The sequence below is a fragment of the Mytilus trossulus genome, chromosome 9, assembly GCF_036588685.1.
Source record: "Mytilus trossulus isolate FHL-02 chromosome 9, PNRI_Mtr1.1.1.hap1, whole genome shotgun sequence".
In the NCBI taxonomy this organism is placed as follows: domain Eukaryota; kingdom Metazoa; phylum Mollusca; class Bivalvia; order Mytilida; family Mytilidae; genus Mytilus; species Mytilus trossulus.
In genome coordinates, this window is record NC_086381.1 from 28,214,473 (window position 1) to 28,234,375 (window position 19,903).

At 32.0% G+C, this 19,903-nt stretch overlaps 1 long non-coding RNA gene across 2 annotated transcripts; it reads right to left on the reverse strand.

Annotated features, from left to right (window-relative positions):
• Positions 1-11,925: 11,925 nt before the first annotated feature.
• On the reverse strand, positions 11,926-16,203 carry LOC134685508 (uncharacterized). Of its 2 annotated transcripts, none has more exons than XR_010101298.1 (3): positions 15,861-16,203; positions 12,844-12,931; positions 11,926-12,166 (listed from the first exon to the last, which is right to left on the reverse strand). It is a non-coding gene; the product is annotated as an uncharacterized LOC134685508 (long non-coding RNA). The 2 variants fall into 2 exon arrangements; XR_010101299.1 differs by having other exon boundaries at positions 15,793-15,886.
• Positions 16,204-19,903: the final 3,700 nt, after the last annotated feature.

The window sequence follows — 19,903 nt, forward strand, 5'->3', positions numbered from 1 at the left end:
ACCCTAACAAAGAAAATGGCAAAAGTGATAAACCAACTAATAGATGTAAATCAGACAGGGGCAGGGCCTAATAAAAAGATCACCGAAAACATATATGGGATAGACTCAATCATAGAACTCATGGAAATGAATGATTGGAATGGCTATCTTGTATCCTTTGATCAAGAAAAAGCTTAGTAGTAGTGGGGGAAGTGGGCATTCTGGCGACCTTTTACTAATGTTAACCCTATGGGGAAAAGGTAGCCTCCTAAGAGGTAGCCTCCCGATGTGAGGCTAATTTTTATGACGTCAATTTAAGTTTTATGACACTAATTAATTAAATTAATTACTTTGGAAGATAAGGTCATTATAAAGTGTTACTAATTACGGCTAATTAATTGGCGTTATTGAATAAGTATAAATATATATTTTCTTTATATTTGATGAAAATTCCCAGTCTATAAATAGATACACAGGAAAACCCCACCTTAGTATTAACAGATCATTATTGTATTATATGGCTCTGGTATTACATACTATTTAATCACCTACGGCTATTTATCTCTAATAACATGATTATTAAATCAATATTGAATGCGTGATTAAACTTGTCTATTATTGTACGTAGTGACCTTTAACATGTTGATACTTGTCAATAAATCCGCCATTTTGAAAAATCGCGTCTGTCTTTTAAAATCATTAAATAGTTATATTATTGACACTTATTAGAATATTATATCTTATATTAATGGTGTGATTTTCTTTTTATAAGTATTGGAATTAATAATATACTTGCTAAATCACTGAAAGTGTTCGTTAACTTGTCTGTGTCATAATCAAGTTTAGACTTGTCAATAATCCGATTTAAATGTAGTCGCAATGTTGAAAATATTATAAACATTGTCGCGTTATGCAGTCTTTTGAAATAAGTAAATCATAATATTAATTGAATTGAATAGTATTATTCGTACAAAGATGACATTTATCCAGTAGTTAATTTTAATGTGTTTATGATACATACTGTTATATAAATACGTCTATTGTTTAATATCCAACTACCATCCCTCCGTTATAATCATATATTTCGATATATAGTATACATTGAAAACTGATTTTATTATTTCCTCGATCATATTCACTTTTCAACTGAAATCCTTTTACTATAAAATGCCAGACTGATAAACAAGACACTTCAACAGTTTCTGTTGACCCCAATAACCTGGTGTGATTAAGTACATGGGTGAATGACCATTAATGTAAACATGTCAAGTAGTTCTTATCAAATAATGATTATTTCAACCTTTTATTTTATTAGGCTGTACTTAAGTTATATTCATTTTTGATAATCTTATTCATTAATAAATGCTTTTATTTCAAGAATGATCAATCATTTAGGCCCGAAAATTAATCAGCAAACCTACATTACATGCCTTCAAAATATTTAACGACGACTTGGTGGCTGTTCACATGTAAAAACAACGATTATACTTAAACAGACCGATCTACGTGGGATTCACTATACTCGATCTGTCAAAGACGCTTGTGTACGATTTCCATCATTATTACCTGAAGAATAAATATGGGTCTAGAGCAACACTCTTGTTTACGGACGCAGACTCACTATGCTACAACATCAACACTGATGATATATATCAACATATGACGAAGGATAAACACTTGTTTGATGTAATATAGCCCCGAACATCAGCTTGGTATCACCTTTAGCAAAAAGGTGTTAGGAAAATTAGTCAACCATATCCGCTGAGCAATGATGCATATCCACCGCCGCCGCCACCACTACCACCTCCACCACCACCACCACCACCACCACCACCACCACCTCCACCACCACCACCACTACCACCGCCACCGCCGCCACCGCCACCGCCGCCGCCGCCGCCGCCGCCGCCGCCGCCGCCGCAGAAAGTTTTACTTTATCATCCATTCACTATGCCTTCTCAAAGTCGTTGTTTGCCTGTTTTTTCATGTTGGTGTTGAATTCTATGTAGGTTTTAAGCCATGCATTTTGTTGAAATCCTAATACTCTATGTATTTTAGTTATTTTCATTCCAAGTTCTGTATAAAGTTGTAAATTTTGATAATGCACCACATAGTTTGTCTTTTTCTTCAGAGTTGGAAATAATTTTCGGGTTTTAACCCTAGGTTTCACGTTTTCCACACCATTTGCATTCTTCACAGAATTTAACTTTCCCCATAAATCAGTACTGTATTTCGATAGATCTTTGTCTTCAATGAGTAGATGTTCGGGTGCCAGAGGATAATCGTTATGTTTATTATGGAGATGTTCATGATATTCTATGTCTACTTCTAAAATGTAGCCTTCTTTTGCGTCTGACTCGACTTTCTGTAACTCGAAATGACTAATTTCATCTTCATTTAAAAAAAAAAAATGGAAAAAAAAAAACCATAAGGCAATGGTTGAGACATTGCCTAACCGTACAAATTGTTAGCATCTAGATACATGATGTGTTTTTTCACATCTGATTCATTAAAGTCGTCAACATATTGATGATTAGCTCGACTGTATATTTTGGTAACCATACTGACCCCACCTCGTGTTCCAAGCTCTATCATGTTGTACATGAGAGGATCAGTAATTAAATCCAGACAGACATCGCTTATTTTCAATGCTGCTTGCCATGCTAAACCTGGACTCGTGAAAAAGTGACTAGCATCCAACTTGTAATATTCAAGAGTCATGTCACGGAATCGTTCGAAAACATCTGCTAAGAGTAGCGTATCTGTTAATACATACAAATTGTGAAAATCCCCTAAGGTTTTCATATTGAACGTGTTCCAGACCTTTTGAGCGTGTTCATACTTTTCATCAGAAATAGCTTCTTTGGTTAAGGAATTATAAAAAGCTGCTTTTGAAGGGAGAGCTGTCTCTTCAAATCTTTCAGAACAATTCACATAATCATCACAGTATTCGTTTTTCTATAGCAAAAGTTTAGTGTGTTCGTCATTGGGGAATGCTTTTCGAAATTGTTTTAAATGTTTAAAACCGTCTGCCGCTAATATAGCAATTAACGTTTCCAAAGAGCTATTCATGCACTGGTATGTGTCTAAAAACCTCAGTTGTCCAACAGAAAAGGACACATATTTCTCCATATTGTTTGGTATACATGTTATTTTTTTTTTTCCAACGACTTACTTATATTTGTTAGAAAAGAGATATTGGTTTTGTTGAAGGCGCCATAAGTTGAAGTGTCAAGTAGATCTCTGATAGTTTTCATATAAAAAAGAAGATGTGGTATGATTGCCAATGAGACAACTGTCCACAAGAGACCAAAATGACACAGACATTAACAACTATTGGTTACCGTAAGGCCTACAACAATGAACAAAGTCAATACCGCATAGTCAGCTATAAAAGGTCCCGATATGACAATGTAAAACAATTCAAACGAGAAAACTAACGGCCTTATTTATATACAGAAATGAACGAAAAACAAATACTAGTATGTAACACATAAACAAACGACAACCACTGACCATGTCCATGTCTTTGTATACATCATCCGTAAATATTTCGTAGCACAGAGAATATGAAATTTCAAGAATATTTTGATGATATATGTAAGTTTAACAAATTCAAAGCACTCAAGTCAAAGTTGTTTTTTTTTTATGTTGAGCAACAAATGAATTTGAAGGCTTGATTTTCTATGATTTGTCAATAACTTTTATCTGAAGTTGATGCATTTATGAGAAATCCTTTTTTCGACTTTACTGAATAATTGTATAAATATAATAAATGTATATCGCACACCTGTGTCAGTAAACAACAAGCTGATCTTGATCTAAGAATCAGTTATGTTACCTTCAACTGTCCAATATTTTTAAGGATCCTCCTTAAAAATATTGGACGAAGGTAGCATAATTGATTCTTTATATATTGCTCTACGGCAAAGTTTTTGTCCACAGCAGGTACACTCGATATGCAATTGCTTAGGTTGCCTAGACTCGAAGACCCAGGTTGGTAAAGTTGCGGAACTTTTTGATTTGAGGTCCAAATCGTGTGACCCTACCACCTCCTTTTTTAATTCATAGAAAAGTCTTTACGGCAAAGCTTTTGTCCACACTATTTATATTTTATGAACTTTATCGGATTAGCGTATATGGTATTATAAAAAGAGTCTCTTGTGAAACCCCTTTAGTGCCAATTTAACAGAAATATTTTTCTTTGCTGAACATTTTAGCTGGTGCGCACATAGACATTTAAAAAACTGGTGCGAACAACTTTCAAAATCTATTGCGTTCGACTTTTGAACTAATATTAATAATAATAGTAATAATATCTTTATTTAGAGAGAGTAACTCATTTGGATTACACCAATTTTCAATAAGGCTCTCTTAATACAATGATAATTACATAAAAACATTTTCCATAATAATGATAAATAAACATCAAATACAATTTAAAAATACAATAAACAGATATGGCAATACAGTACAACTATCATGGTAATGTTATACATTGATTTGTGGTTATGCTTAAATTCTGATACTGTATATGATTTTATTTATTGAATTAGGAAGAGCATTTTATACTTTTGGTCCAGTGTACGAGAAACTAGACTTATACAACTCTGTATTTGTTTTGGAATTAAGAAATTATCTGAGGATGAAAATCTCGTATTGTAATTTTGGTTTGCAGAAGCTGATAAAATAAGTATTCTTTGTGTGATCGGTACAATGTAACATTCGTGAAATAATTTGTTTGAAGGTTTCGTCTAGAATTATTTTTGATGCCCTTTTTTGTAGTTTTAGTAAACTATCTAATAAAAAGTTATTATAGTTTCACCATATTGAACAACAATAATCTAAGTGAGGTAAGCGTTATAGTACAGTTGTCTAGCTTTGTGACTTAAATATTTCTTTATCCTTTTTAGTAAAGCTAAATAAGAGTTAACTTTTTTATTATATATGATCGATAAGAGAAGACCAAGATAGAGATGCATGAATAAAAACACCTAGAACCTTTTCACATGTTCTTTCTTTAGTTTGTTGTCCATTCATAGCAAGATTAATGTTTTCATTTGATGTATAACTATTAGAAAGCTTCTGTTTAGAGCCAATACATTTACAGCCATTTTGTTGTCACCACACCAGCTAAAAGTCTTGTAAACCCGTGTTAAGCTTTTGACTGATGCAACTTTTGTTTTGTCCAATGACTGATATAGTGCTATCATCAGCAAATATATCTGTGTTGTGATTAGGATTAGACAAAGGAATATCATTGATGAAAATAAAAACAACACCGGTCCTAATACGGATCTTTGAGATACACCCGTTTTTTGTTTTTGTAAATCTGATAATGTATTTGAGGATGAACAACAGAAAATAATCAAGGGTTATGCTATTTAACCGAGAGTTGAACAAGTGGGTCCTGATATCTATCAGCCAAATATGATGAAAACCAACGTAATGAATTCATTAACAAGGATTTTAGAAATGAATGGTAAAATTACAATTGGTCTGTAATTAAAAACATCTTGTTTTGAGCCTTTGTTTTTATAAATTGGTATCAATTTTGCCAGTTTAAATAAAGATGGAAAAATACATGTTTTAACACTTTGAACTGGTGCACACGAGTTTGAAAGGAAAGGTGTGCTCGCCAATTTGAAAGTCATATAAACAAGTTTGAAAGTCATGTGCACATCAAGTGAACTTTGTTTCTGTACCTCCTCAGAACCAATTTACAGTAAAAACAACTATACCTTATAAAAACAAAATTTTCTATCTAATCGGAGTGTCGGTACCTCCGCAGAACCAACCTTTATTTACAGTAAAATCAACCATACTTTTTCAGAACTAAAGGAGTAGGTCCAGTAAGACCCTTTTTTAGCCCCAAAATATAGCAGTTTTACAAAATTGTTAAAATGTAAACTTTTAGTTATTTGTTGGGCAGTAAAATGCTTTTGCTACATAAATATGGGCTGTTTGTGACGATATCATGCACATATATTAGGTACTAGCACCACTAAGTCATGCTAAATTACTGAAATCTTCATAATTCTAGCATTTTAGTTAAATTTTAGACGGTTTTCGTGTAAAACGAAAGTGGCCGCATTCGTGTTCATCCTTGATATTGAAATGTAAGTTGTATTTTATGATAATACATAACATATAATTAAAATAAACGTGGGTTCTGAGGAGGTACCGACACTTAGATTAGTTAGAAAATTTAGTTCTGACAAGGTATAGTTGTTTTTACTTTAACTGTTTAAATAAAAGTTGGTTCTGAGGAGGTACAGACACAAAGTTGTTTTTTTAAATTTTGATCTTACATGGTGTTAAGATTTTACTTTAAATAAATGTTAGTTCTGATGAGGTATCGACACTCAGATTACTTAAACAAAATAGTTCTGACAAGATATGATTGATTTTACTGTAAAAAAAGGTTGGTTCTGAGGAGGTACATACGCAAAGTTTATTTAGAAAAAAATAGTTAATATGATAAGGTATGGTTGTTTTAACAGTAAATAAAGGTCGGTTCTGAGGAGGTACCGACATAAAGTTTTTTTATGAAAGTAGTAGGTCCGGTAAGGGCCGATTTTGGCCTCAAATTTCAGGGTCATCTGACAAAAGATTTTGACCACCTATTTAACACTTAAGTGTCTATTCTATTTGAATCAATTAGTTTATGTGAACGATTTTAACTGATATAGTCTTAAAAAACGTACCGATTCAAGCTGAAATATGAAAAATCTACTAAATATGCAGAAAAATGTCACTTTTCGAATGGTTTTTCTTAAAAATGAAAGTGGCCGCATCCGTGTTCATCCTCAACCTTTATACAATATAATTTTAAAGTAAAAACAACTTTACCTTTTAAGAACTAAATTTCCTAAGAAATCGGAGTGTCGATACCTCCTCAGAACAAACCTTTAGTTACAGTAAAATCAACCATATCTTTTCAGAGCTAAATATTCTAAGAAAACTTTATGTCGGTTCCTCATCAGAACCAACCTTTTTGACCGTAAATACAACCACACCTTGTAAGAACTGAAACTTTGTGTCTGTACCTTATCAGAACCAACCTTTATTTACAGTAAAAACAACCATACCTTATCAGAACTAAATCTTATAAGTAATCGGAGTGTCGGTACCTCCCGCGCAGAACCAACCTTTATTTACAGTAAAAAGAACTATACCTTGTCAGAACTAAATTTTCTAAGAAAACTTTGTCTCGGTACCTCCTCAGAACCAACCTTTATTTACAGTAAAAACAACTATTCCTTGTCAGAACTAAATTTTCTAAGTAAACTATTGTCAATACCTCCGCGGAAACAACTTTTTTATAGTAAAAACAACCATATCTTGTCAGAACTAAATTTTTTAAGTAAATTGAGTGTCGGTACCTCCGCAGAACCAACCGTTTTTACAGTAAAATAAACCTTACATTGTCAGAACTAAATTTTCTAAGTAGTCTAACTATCAGTTGCCCCGTAAAACCAACCTTTATCTACAGTAAAAACAACCATACCTGTTCAGATCTAAAATTTTAAAGTAATCTAAGTGTCGGTATCTCCTCAGAACCAACCTTTATTTACAGTAAAATCAATCTTATCTTGTCACAATCAAATTTTCTAACTTATCTGAGTGTCGGTACCTCCTCAGAACCCACGTTTATTTAAAGTAAAAACAACTATACCTTGTAAGAACTAAATTTTCTAAGAAATCGGAGTGTCGATACCTCCTTAGAACCAATCTTTATTTACAGTAAAATCAACCATATATTTTCAGGGCTAAATATTCTAAGAAAACTTTATGTCGGTACCCCCTCAGAACCAACGTTTTTTTACCGTAAAAACAACAACACATTGTAATAACTAAAACTTTGTATCTGTACATCCTCAGAACCAACCTTTATTTACAGTAAAAACAACCATACCTTATCATAACTAATTTTTTCTGAATAAACTTTGTGAATGTATTTCCGCAGAACCAACCTTTTTTTACAGTAAAATCAATCATATCTTGTCGAACTAATTTTGTTAAGTAATCTGAGTGTCGGTACCTCCACAGAACCCACGTTTATTTACAGTAAAAACAACTATACTTTGTAAGAACTAAATTTTCTAAGTAATCTGAGTGTTGGTACCTCCTCAGAACCAACATTTATTTAAAGTAAAATCTTAACCCCATGTAATATCTAAATTTTTCAAGAAAACTTTGTGTCTGTACCTCATCAGAACCAACTTTTATTTACATTTAAAACAACAATGCCTTGTCAGAACTAAATTTTCTAACTAATCTAAGTGTCGGTACCTCCTCAGAACCAACCTTTATTTACAGTAAAAACAACCATACTTTAAGAACTAAATTTTGTAACTTTTCTGAGTGTGGGTACCTCCTCAGAACCCACGTTTATTTAAAGTAAAAACAACTATACCTTGTAAAAACAAAATTTTCTAAGAAATCGGAGTGTCGATACCTCCTCAGAACCAATCTTTAGTTACAGTAAAATCAACCATATCTTTTCAGGGCTAAATATTCTAAGAAAACTTTATGTCGGTACCACCTCAGAACCAACGTTTTTGACCGTAAAAACAACCACACCTTGTAAGAACTGAAACTTTGTGTCTGTACCTCCTCAGAACCAACCTTTATTTAAAGTAAAATCTTAACTCCATGTAAGATCTAAATTTTTCAAGAAAACTTTGTGTCTGTACCTCCTCAGAACCAACTTTTATTTACAGTTAAAACAACTATGCCTTGTCAGAACTAAATTTTCTAAGTAATCTGAGTTTTTGTACCTCCTCAGAACCAACATTTATTTTATTTAAAGTAAAATCTTAACTCCATGAAAGATCTAAATTTTTCAAGAAAACTTTGTGTCTGTACCTCCTCAGAACCAACTTTTATTTACAGTTAAAACAACTATGCCTTGTCAGAATTAAATTTTCTAAGTAATCTGAGTGTTTGTACCTCCTCAGAACCAACATTTATTTAAAGTAAAATCTTAACTCCATGTAAGATCTAAATTTTTCAAGAAAACTTTGTGTCTGTACCTCCTCAGAACCAACTTTTATTTACAGTTAAAACAACTATGCCTTGTCAGAACTAAATTTTCTAAGTAATCTGAGTGTTTGTACCTCCTCAGAACCAACATTTATTTAAAGTAAAATCTTAACTCCATGTAAGATCTAAATTTTTCAAGTAAACTTTGTGTCTGTACCTCCTCAGAACCAACTTTTATTTACAGTTAAAACAACTATGCCTTGTCAGAACTAATTTTTTAACTAATCTGAGTGTCGGTACCTCCTCAGAACCAACCTGTTTTTACAGTAAAATCAACCATATCTTGTCAGAACTAGATTTTCTAAGAAAAAAATGTGTTTGTACCTCCTCAGAACCAACCTTTATTTACAGTAAAAACAACCATACCTTGTCAGAACTAAATTTTCTAAGTAATCTGAGTGTCAGTACCTCCTCAGAACCAACCTTTTTTTACAGTAAAATCAGCCATATTTTGCCAGAACTAGATTTACTAAGAAAAAAATTTGTTTGAACCTCCTCAGAACCAACCTTTATTTACAGTAAAAACAACCATACCTTGTCAGATCTAAATTTTCTAAGTAATTTGATTGTCGGTACCTCCTCAGAACCAACCTTTATTTACAGTAAAAACAACCATACCTTGTCAGAACTAAATTTTCTAAGTAATCTGAGTGTCGGTTCCTCCTCAGAACCAACCTTTTTTTTATGGTAAAATCAACCATATTTTGTCAGAACTAAAAATATGTTTGTACCTCCTCAGAACCAACCTTTATTTACAGTAAAAACAACCATACCTTGTCAAAACTAAATTTTCTAAGTAATCTGATTGTCGGTACCTCCTCAGAACCAACCTTTTTTTTACTGTAAAATCAACCATATCTTGTCAGAACTAGATTTTTCAAGAAAACTTTGTGTTTGTACCTCCTCAGAACCAACTTGTATTTACAGTTAAAACAACTATACCTTGTCAGAATTAAATTTTCTAACTTATCTGAGTGTCGGTTCCTCCTCAGAAACCACGTTTATTTAATGGACAAAAAACTATACTTTTTAAGAACTAAATTTTTTAAGTAATCTGAGTGTTGGTACCATCTCAGAACCAACATTTATTTAAAGTAAAAACAACCATATACCTTATCAGAACTACAATTTTCTAAATAAAGTTTGTGCATGTACCTCCGCCAAACCAACCTTTTTTTTACAGTAAAATCAACCATATCTTGGCTGAACTAGATTTTCTTAGAAAAAATTGTGTTTGTACCTCCTCAGAACCAACCTTTATTTACAGTAAAATCAACCATACCTTGTCAGAACTAAATTTTCTAAGTAATCTGATTGTCGGTACCTCCTCAGAACCAACTTTTTTTTACTGTAAAATCAACCATATCTTGTCAGAACTAGATTTTTCAAGAAAACTTTGTGTTTGTACCTCCTCAGAACCAACTTTTATTTACAGTTAAAACAACTATACCTTGTCAGAATTAAATTTTCTAACTTATCTGAGTGTCGGTTCCTCCTCAGAAACCACGTTTATTTAATGGACAAAAAAATATACTTTTTAAGAACTAAATTTTCTAAGTAATCTGAGTGTTGGTACCATCTCAGAACCAACATTTATTAAAGTAAAAACAACCATACCTTATCAGAACTACAATTTTCTAAATAAAGTTTGTGCATGTACCTCCGCCAAACCAACCTTTTTTACAGTAAAATCAACTATAAACAGTCTCCGGGACAAGTTTGCAATTCCGCTGAGTGCAAAAGTTGTCACCTTAATTTTTAGAGTTAAGTCAAAACAAAGTTGATAACTTGGTTGGTATTGGTTCCCTGATATTTGTCCTAAAAAAAATTGGCTCTAGCACCACTGTTGAAAAAGTTATGCCCCTTTTTTCAACAATTTCCTCAGAGGAAAAGTACTTTTCCTCAAGGGAAATCAAATTTCCCTGAAGGAAAAAGAATTTTCCTCAAGGGAAATTGTTTTTTCCTCAAGGGAAAAAGATTTCCCTTACGGAATTTGCTGCATAATTATTTCCTTTGAGGAAATTCTATTTCCTTAAAGGAAATTCTTTTTCCTTAGAGGAAATTCTTTTTCCTTAGAGGAAATTCTTTTTCCTTTGAGGAAATTTGCAGCTTCAAATTTTCCTTTGAGGAAATACTTTTTCCTGTGAGGAAATTTTTGACAAACACTTTTCCTTGGAGGAAAATTCAAGACAACAAATTTCCTCTGAGGAAATCATTGTTCTTCAAATTTCCTCTAAGGAAATTTCTGAACATCAAATTTCCCTTAAGGAAATGTTTTTCCTTATTTTTACTTGTTAAACATTTCTTCACTACACCATGTATACAAACAGTATGAATATAATTATTAAAAGACTGTAGAATTGATGCAAATGATATTTAAAAATTTAATAATAAATGTTTGACTCAAAATTTTAATGACATTGAAAATAATACAGTCTGACTGTTTAGATCTAGGTATTGTTTATACTTTTTATATAAATTTAACTTTGATTTATAATTTTTTTTGAGCAAATGCTTCTGTTTTCTTTGTAATTGTTTAAATGCGATACAATAATAAGCAACCAATTTGAATGTCATTATATCATTTGTGGTGTTCTAAAAAAAATATTTATATATTTGCAGATTAAATGATAAAATAAACACTTTTCGTGTTATTTTAAATTAGAATTTCTTCTGTTTCAGCTTGTGTACAGTTATTCAATCCACTATGTAAGAATTCAGTGAATACATTATTCCATTCACTAAACAATTCCCTTCAATTCTAAGAGAAATCATTTTTGCAAATTGTTCTTCAATGATCTTCTTCTGTATATTTGATATGAGGGAGCGATGTAAATGAGTGGATAAAACTGGTGTTCCTTTTTTCAACAACAAAATAGTATTTGTTCTGCATTCTCCTTTCTTTTGATTAAGATATGTTGTTGCTTTTATGCAATAGTGTTTTCGGGTATCTATGATAGAACTCCATTTTGTTTTATATGGTCATTATCACATGTTGAAATTTCCTATTTCTTTTTTGCAGGAAAGCACACATTCCATTTCAAATTAATCCAATTATGCACTATGTAAATAAATTTCAACTTTAAGTTTCCTCTTCAGTAATGACCTATTGATCATGAAAACCGAGATGTCTGATCACCTATAAATACACAAAAAAAGCAAATAAAATGTTATAAATGGAGAGAGAAACAGCAATAAATGTTTTTCATGTGTATCTTTCCTTATTAAAATACATTAAGTAAACTTGAACTCGAGAAAAATAAATAACTGCGATGTAGACTAGAAAGTATAAAATGCAAGATAAAGTATTCACGAAAAATTAGTTGATTTACAGTAGTCAAGTCCATGTTTGCAGGAAATTTACATCATTGGTTGTCTGGTGGAGAGTTGTCTTATTGGTAATCATACCACATCTTATTTTAATATAACCTTGCCATATTCCTATTGTGCCTGTCCAAAGTTCAGAGCCTGTAGCTTTTATCAGTTTAGTCTGACACTAAAATTTAGTGGTTGTTGTTTCATACCGGTCATATTTATTTTTTGCAATTTATTTTGTTATAAACTAGGCAATTAGCATGATTAGTTTTACAGTTTGAATTGTTTCAATGTTTCATCTTTAGGTCTTTTATACTTTGACTATAGTATAGGGTATTGATTTTCTCATTATTGAAGGTCGTAACAGGCCTACAATTTCTTTCTCAAAGCCATGATAGTTTTCATATTTAATATACCACATCTTTGAATTTTTATAGTAATCATGATACTGGTAATCATCTTTCAAGTTCAATAACTTTTTAAAATTAAAAGGTGCCTTACCATTTAGGTTTAGTTGGCTTCTGCAAATTTTACATTGCCTATCATTTCTGCTGTATATTATTTCTCTGTACCTTCTATAGTTCTTGTCCTATACATAAAAGAGTAAAAGTTGAATGACATCTTGCATCAATATTTTTTCTGTTTAATGTACATTTATATGTATATTAATGTGTGTTTAATAAAAATCTAAACCATGAGTGCTTGATAAGCTTCTTGCCCTTATAGCTGGTCTGTAAGCTTTAAATGAATTTTATTGATCGACTAAAAAACTATGAGCACTGCGCAAATAAGACCCCCGCCCTCCAAAAAAAAAAAACATGCACAAACAGTGGTATTCATTGCCATAAAACATGTATATAATTTGGCTCAATTTATAGATCTCTCAAGTGACTATAAGTTTAAGGCTGCGATTTTTTTAACAAATACATTTCTAAAACCTTTCAAAGATTTTGAAAATGGACAAATTTTAAATAACTTTGCAACAACTAAAGTTCCTTAACTCTGCATCTTATAAAAAAATATACATGATAAATAGGGAATGATACTCCAGCTTGCATATTATTCAAAGTTTTAAAGGAACATAACTGAAGAACGGTAAAAGTTTTACTACAAAAAATTGAAATTGATCTGATTAAAATTGTGATAAAAAGTATTGTTTTAAAGTTTAATAAAATTTGGTTGAGGGAAACTTAAGTTAGAAGGCTGAAACAATTTTTTCCATTTTTAAAGAGCATAACTATAGAATTTAGTAAAAGAGACACTACCAAAATTCAAACTTAATCTGTATTTTGTGGTTATAAGCATTGTGTATTGATTTCATAACATTTGGTTGAGACAAACTAAAGTTTAGAAAACAGGAAACCAAAAATTCAGCATATTTTCCCCATTTCTAAAGGGGCATAACTCTGATACTCTAGTACAGTAACACTGACATCACCAAAATTCAAACTTGATCTGAGTATTGTGATAACAAGCTCTGGTAAAAGTTTAATTGAATTTGTTTGAGGCAAACTAAAGTAATGTAAGAGAACAAAAAACAACTTTGGGACAGACGGACAAACGATCAAGTGTTAAACATTATGCCCCCTCCACTTTGGGTCATAATAATAAAAAGGGTGTTTATGTCAAGATATAAAAACAATTCACCAAAGTTTCATAAAAATTTGTGAAAGCATTCTTGAGACTATCCTAATCCCAAGTCATGATAGTACAATGACATAAATCAGATTTTTTTTTTAAATTAAAAGGAAAATTATCATGTTTGTGTTATACAAAAATAATTCACCAAGTTTCATTAAAATTGCTCAAAGCATTATTAATAGTATACGTACTGGAAAATCCCCCCTTTTATGAATAAAATCCCTAACTTTAAATTAAAAATTTAAAATCCCTAAAAATTAAAAAGGACCTTAATTATCATGATTATATGTGACTTGTTATTTAACATAACAAAAAAACCAAAGGCAATGAAAGAGAAACTGACAATGCCAAGGCAAAACATAAGATGCAGAAAAGAAAAACAAAACAAAACAAAACACTAAGCAACACCAAAAAACTAGTGTTGAATTTATGTGCTCAGTCAGTCAGTGAGAGTTGGCAGATCCTGACCTTCTATATCTATGCTTAAAAACATAAAAATCATATAGTTCTAAACATATTTTGTAAATTTATACTTTATTAACAAGTGAAACTGCGAGCTACTGCTCACTGATGATACCCCCGCCGCAAGTGGATAATATAAATAGTGTAAAAATATGCAAGTGTTCGGTAAACAGGAAGTTGTCGAGTGATGAATCTGAAAACGCATCACACGGTATAGCTGACTTATATAAATCCTAAAACCAAATTTAAGAAATCCTTGTATTGTAGTTCCTGAGAAAAATGTGACGAAAATTTTCAACTAGACTCAGTATCATGTGTAAAATCATACAAGTGTTCGGTTAACAGGAAGTTGACAAGTGATCAATCTGAAAACGCATCACACGGTATAAATGACTTAGATAAACCCTGAAACCAAATTTCAGAAATCCTTGTATTGTAGTTCCTGCGAAAAATGCGAAGAAAAATATTCATGGGACGGACTGACTGACTGACGGACGGACGGACGGACGGACGGACTGACAGACAGAGGTAAAACAGTATACCCCCCTTTTTTTGAAAGCGGGAGTATAAAAGTTGTCATAAATAGCATAGACACCTTTGAGTTTTGAGAACCACATGTGTTAATTGTGCGAGTATAATCATTGATAATCATGCACAAGATTGACTTTTTAAAAAAAAGCCTATATATTGAAATTTTCTGAAAATATTGCATGCATTTATTAATATGACCAATTTCAAGAAATGCACAAAGATGCGAGATGATTTATATAATTGTAATTTCAGGCATTTACAGTAAAGGCTTTTATCCCCACTGCATTTTGCACTTTTTCTTATTCAGGAGCCAGAAGTTATGGCCTTTGTGACCTTTGTATGATTTTTATTTTAGTTTCTTTTTCTTTGTATTGAAAAGTTTAGTATGACGTCCATTATCACTCAACTAGTATACATTTTTGTTTAATGGCAAGCTAAAGCATGCCTCACAGGCACGGATCCAGGGGGCTGAGGGTTGGACATGTTGGAACCCCCCTTTCTTTACTGGACGATCAATGCATTTGAATGGGGACATGTAGTTTAACACCCCCCCCCCAAATTTGTCCAGGGTTAGGAACCCCTTTATATGACTCAGGATCCACCCAAGTCTCATGTTTTGGGATTTTCTCGTTGCAATGAAGACCCATTGGTGACCTATGGCTGTTATCTGCTCTTTGGTCATGTTGTTATCTCTTTGATACATTCCCCATTTCCATTTCAATTTTCTTTTCAGTTCTATTATAAATATTAGAAACGAGTTTTGCGCGTTTACAAAAATATAATTGTCTGTGCTGACAGGGGAGTATGTGTGCATACCAATATTTAAATTTTCTAGGCCTTCTTTTTGAATATTTTGTGCATTTCTTGGTAAAATACTGCCAGACCTCGAGTGCTGTTGTTTTACAAAAACGGTCAAGTAATGTAGGGGAAAGAAACGAACTAAAAAGAACCAAAATAAGCCACAACTAATGGGGGTCTCATTGGGGGTTCTGTTCACGGATCCCGCTTAGTTACTTTTTATTTTTTTAGATTCCCGCATGATGCCATTACGCTTACACTATATAAGTGAACAATTCTGATATTTTTGTAATTTCCCATGTCCCGCTAAACTTCATTTCGCTTTTTCACGGCACAACAAAAAATACGCCTCGACAATCCCGAGTCCCGCTCAGACCCCCTTATACATACATAATGAATAGTTTACTATGTAGTCAGTAGTCGGGTCAAATACACATGTATATACTTTTAGACGACCTTAGATTCATTTTACAGCGAAAATACTCATTAATATTGAACATTTTAGATCACTTCACATTAAGATTTTATAACTTTTAAAATGAAGACCTGGCATATAGATTGAAGATCATTTAATCGAAAGATGATAATTTCTCAATGAGCAACTGTAACCAGGTACTGCATTTTTTTTTGCATGCGTCAAGAAACAGTTAAAAGTTAAACTTCTCATCTGGACTTTTTAATTAGTCTGTATACCCAAGGAGGTTATATTAGAAGGAGAGTGAACACTCTGCTTGATACAAAATTAGCATCCCCAGGATAGCAGTTCGATCAGAGAAAAATAGTTAAATTATAAAGAACCGACATGTGTATCACCCACTTGACATGGTCCTCTGATGTACCGGGCTGTTACCGCGAGTAGTTCGGGCCATTAGATAAATCGTATATGTCACGTGATTGTTATCAGTGACTAGATCATAAAAGTTCAGGTGTATTTTCGGTAACAATGCAGTGTATTGGTGTTTATGAAAAGTAAAAAGATCGGACGCGCAATTTCAAAATAAATCGTCTGTCTACGGTGAAAAAAGATAAAGAAATGACAAAGTTATGAGGGTTTAAAGGAAAGTTAGTGAGCGATTTTTAGTCAACACTACATTGCTTTAAACAAAGATTTTCGCTTCACCTGTCAATTTCTGCTTATGAGAATTTGAAGGTAATAATCATAGAAAATATACGAATATTGAAAGTACTTTAGTTACGGTGACCGGTAACGACCGGAAGGAATATTTGTAATTGAAACACAGAGAAATTTATCGGGAACAACGTAAAAGTGACTTTCTGTTATTACTGTTGATATTAACATTGACGGCAATGAGATGGATATTCGTTTTATTTCTATTGATAATAAGTTTTCTTTTACACAAAATTTTAATTTTTAATTATTTAATAAAAAATATCACAAAAAATCAGATTAACATTTCAATAATTGTATATCCGGTCAGTTTATGACAATTCGGGTGTTTCCGTTCTTACTCGGGTATGTAATTAGGACAAAATCTCCCTCTGTTACAGGGTTGATCTCATCTAATTAACACCCACTTACAGAAAAGTCGGTAACATTTTATGTGTAATTATCGTCTTTCGTCCTCTCTCCTTCTAATATAACCTCCTTGGTATACCGGACCTCATCTCTCTTTTGGGATTGAAAAAAAATCTAAAGTTAAAAATGCGGTTTTGAGCCTATTTCTTCTTCTTAATTTGGTAACACGTTAAGCCATTAGTGACACTAATATGGTATATTACCAATAATAAGGCCATATATTTCGGTGTGTAGAAATACTGCAAAAGACTTCTTAGTACACTAAGAAGAAAGTTTTTGCATTAAGGACACTAAAACGATGTTTTAAGATCACAGCGAGCATGAATATAAGAGGGTATGATTAAAAACCTCATATCTATAAAGTTAGGTATCAATAGATTTTGTAATTTTGAAGTTAAATGACTTTTTAATAAACGCGTGCCACTCGCCACGTGACCAACGGTTTATTGCAGATTCCCGAATCATCATGTTCAATCAACCTAATCCAATAAACAATTGTCTTTTGATCGTTACTTATTGATTAATTAATGGTTGTTAACCTAACGGTTTAGCGTGGTATAATTTCAAGTTTATGAAAGAAAAATAAAAAATAAATTTTGTGTTTTAAAACTTTGCCTTTGTTATATATATTTAGTTTTTAAGGAAATTGCTAAGCAAGCTTTTTTTTTAATTAACAAACTCTATTATTAATATAAAAATTGAGAAACAAAGGCTTTTGATATTTTATTTCCTACTAACAACACAAGAGTTTACATACTATCATTATTCCTTGAAAGACATTTGAGAGTATGTGGTGTCCATGGGGTTCTTCAAAATCCGATTACAGAAGTAATATAGAAAAACTCCAAGAGGTAAAATTATTTGACGTTTTAAAAAGAGAATTATAGAATAAATCATAACTGTCTTCTATGAACGATAACTTTAAACTGGTGTCAATGCTTTTTTTTTAACAATTCATCTTTATTTCAACAATTGAAGACGAATACCATTTTATTTTATAATGTAATAAGCACTATGGGCAAGCGCGGATCCAGAGCTTGAAGTGGGGGTTTGGAGGGAGGGGTTATGTGAGAAATGTTTAGAACACTAGAGAAGTTTTCTTGTTATACCAAACCATATGTTTTTCAATAAATGGCACACTTTTTGTTCATCCGGCATAGGGTTACTCTAAATAAACTTTTAAGTGTATATATATATATAATTCTATAAGTTTAATTATTTAATCGAAATATTGATAAATGGCATAGTTCCTGACATTAGAAAAATGAATGAAGTATTGGCAACCAAATATCAATCCTCACTTTTCCGTGAAGTGTTCACAATTATTTATGATTTAACAATTTTGTAAAGCTGCTATATTTTGGGGCCTAAAAGGTGTCTTACCGGACCTTCTCCTTTTACAAAGTCTATTTCTATATGCCATATCCTTTGTGACAGTTGTATCATTCCATCAGGTCCTTAGTGCACATTTTTGTTCTTAGTGCACTAAGGAGGTCCTTTGCGGTTTTTCTACGGACCCCATATATTTGAAGCTGTTCAAACTTCTGTACATTATAGGTACGTGTATCAGATCGGACAATTATTGTCATATATATAAAAAGAATTACTGTATAAGTTATCTAGTATGAAATATGTCCACTGGACCGACCGTGCAAGGGCTATATATATTATATCATGTATATAACCAGTCAATATTAAAAAAAAAGATGTGGTATGATTGCCAATAAGACAACTATCCACAACAGACCAAAATGACACAAACATCAACAACTATAGGTCACACAAGGTCGTTAAAAACTTCCATTTATTGTTGTCCACTGAAAATAAGCTCATAAAAACACGAATCCCCGTTTACTCAATTTCACCTTTATTTGTTAATATTTCTTTATCTTTTTCTTTTGATTTTATCATATCTTTTTTTGTGAAATATTTTGTGTGGTCGGCGAACATGAAATTGCCTCCGATGCTACAAAGAAAATGTGTTTAATGTCATCTGTTGCAATATATGTTAAGTGCTACGCGTGGACAGGATGTTCCCCAGAAAATAAGTTATACACACCCCGATATAACCCCGAGGGCACACGCTACTGTCATATGGAAAATTACTGGGTCACCTGTAAGATGGTAATCAGCCATGCAACTAATTAGGTTACTGACCATGTCACTTCAATTTAAAAAGTTTATCGTTAGATATCAAAATGATAAATTCATTTTTAATCAAAAGTTTAAGAACTAAAAGATTTATCATTATAATCAAGTGAAATAATTCAACCAAACTCGTATAAAGATTATATACATATTTTTTTTAATCTATGCCGGAAAGAATTGAAAAACTGTATTTATAATTTTTAATTTGTTTTATAGACATCTGTGTAGGTCTCATGAAATGGAACTCACGCATGCCTAATTAAGATTTTTAAATTTATTGAAAAATATAACAAAAATTTAGGTTTGATATTAAATTAAAGTTTATACCTTTCCGCGCTGTAATTTATTTGATATGACATGAATCAAGCAAATTGTTTGAGGGATTTATGGGTTTGTCCATACAACGTATAAAAAAAGAAGTGTATGTTATTATAGTATTTCACA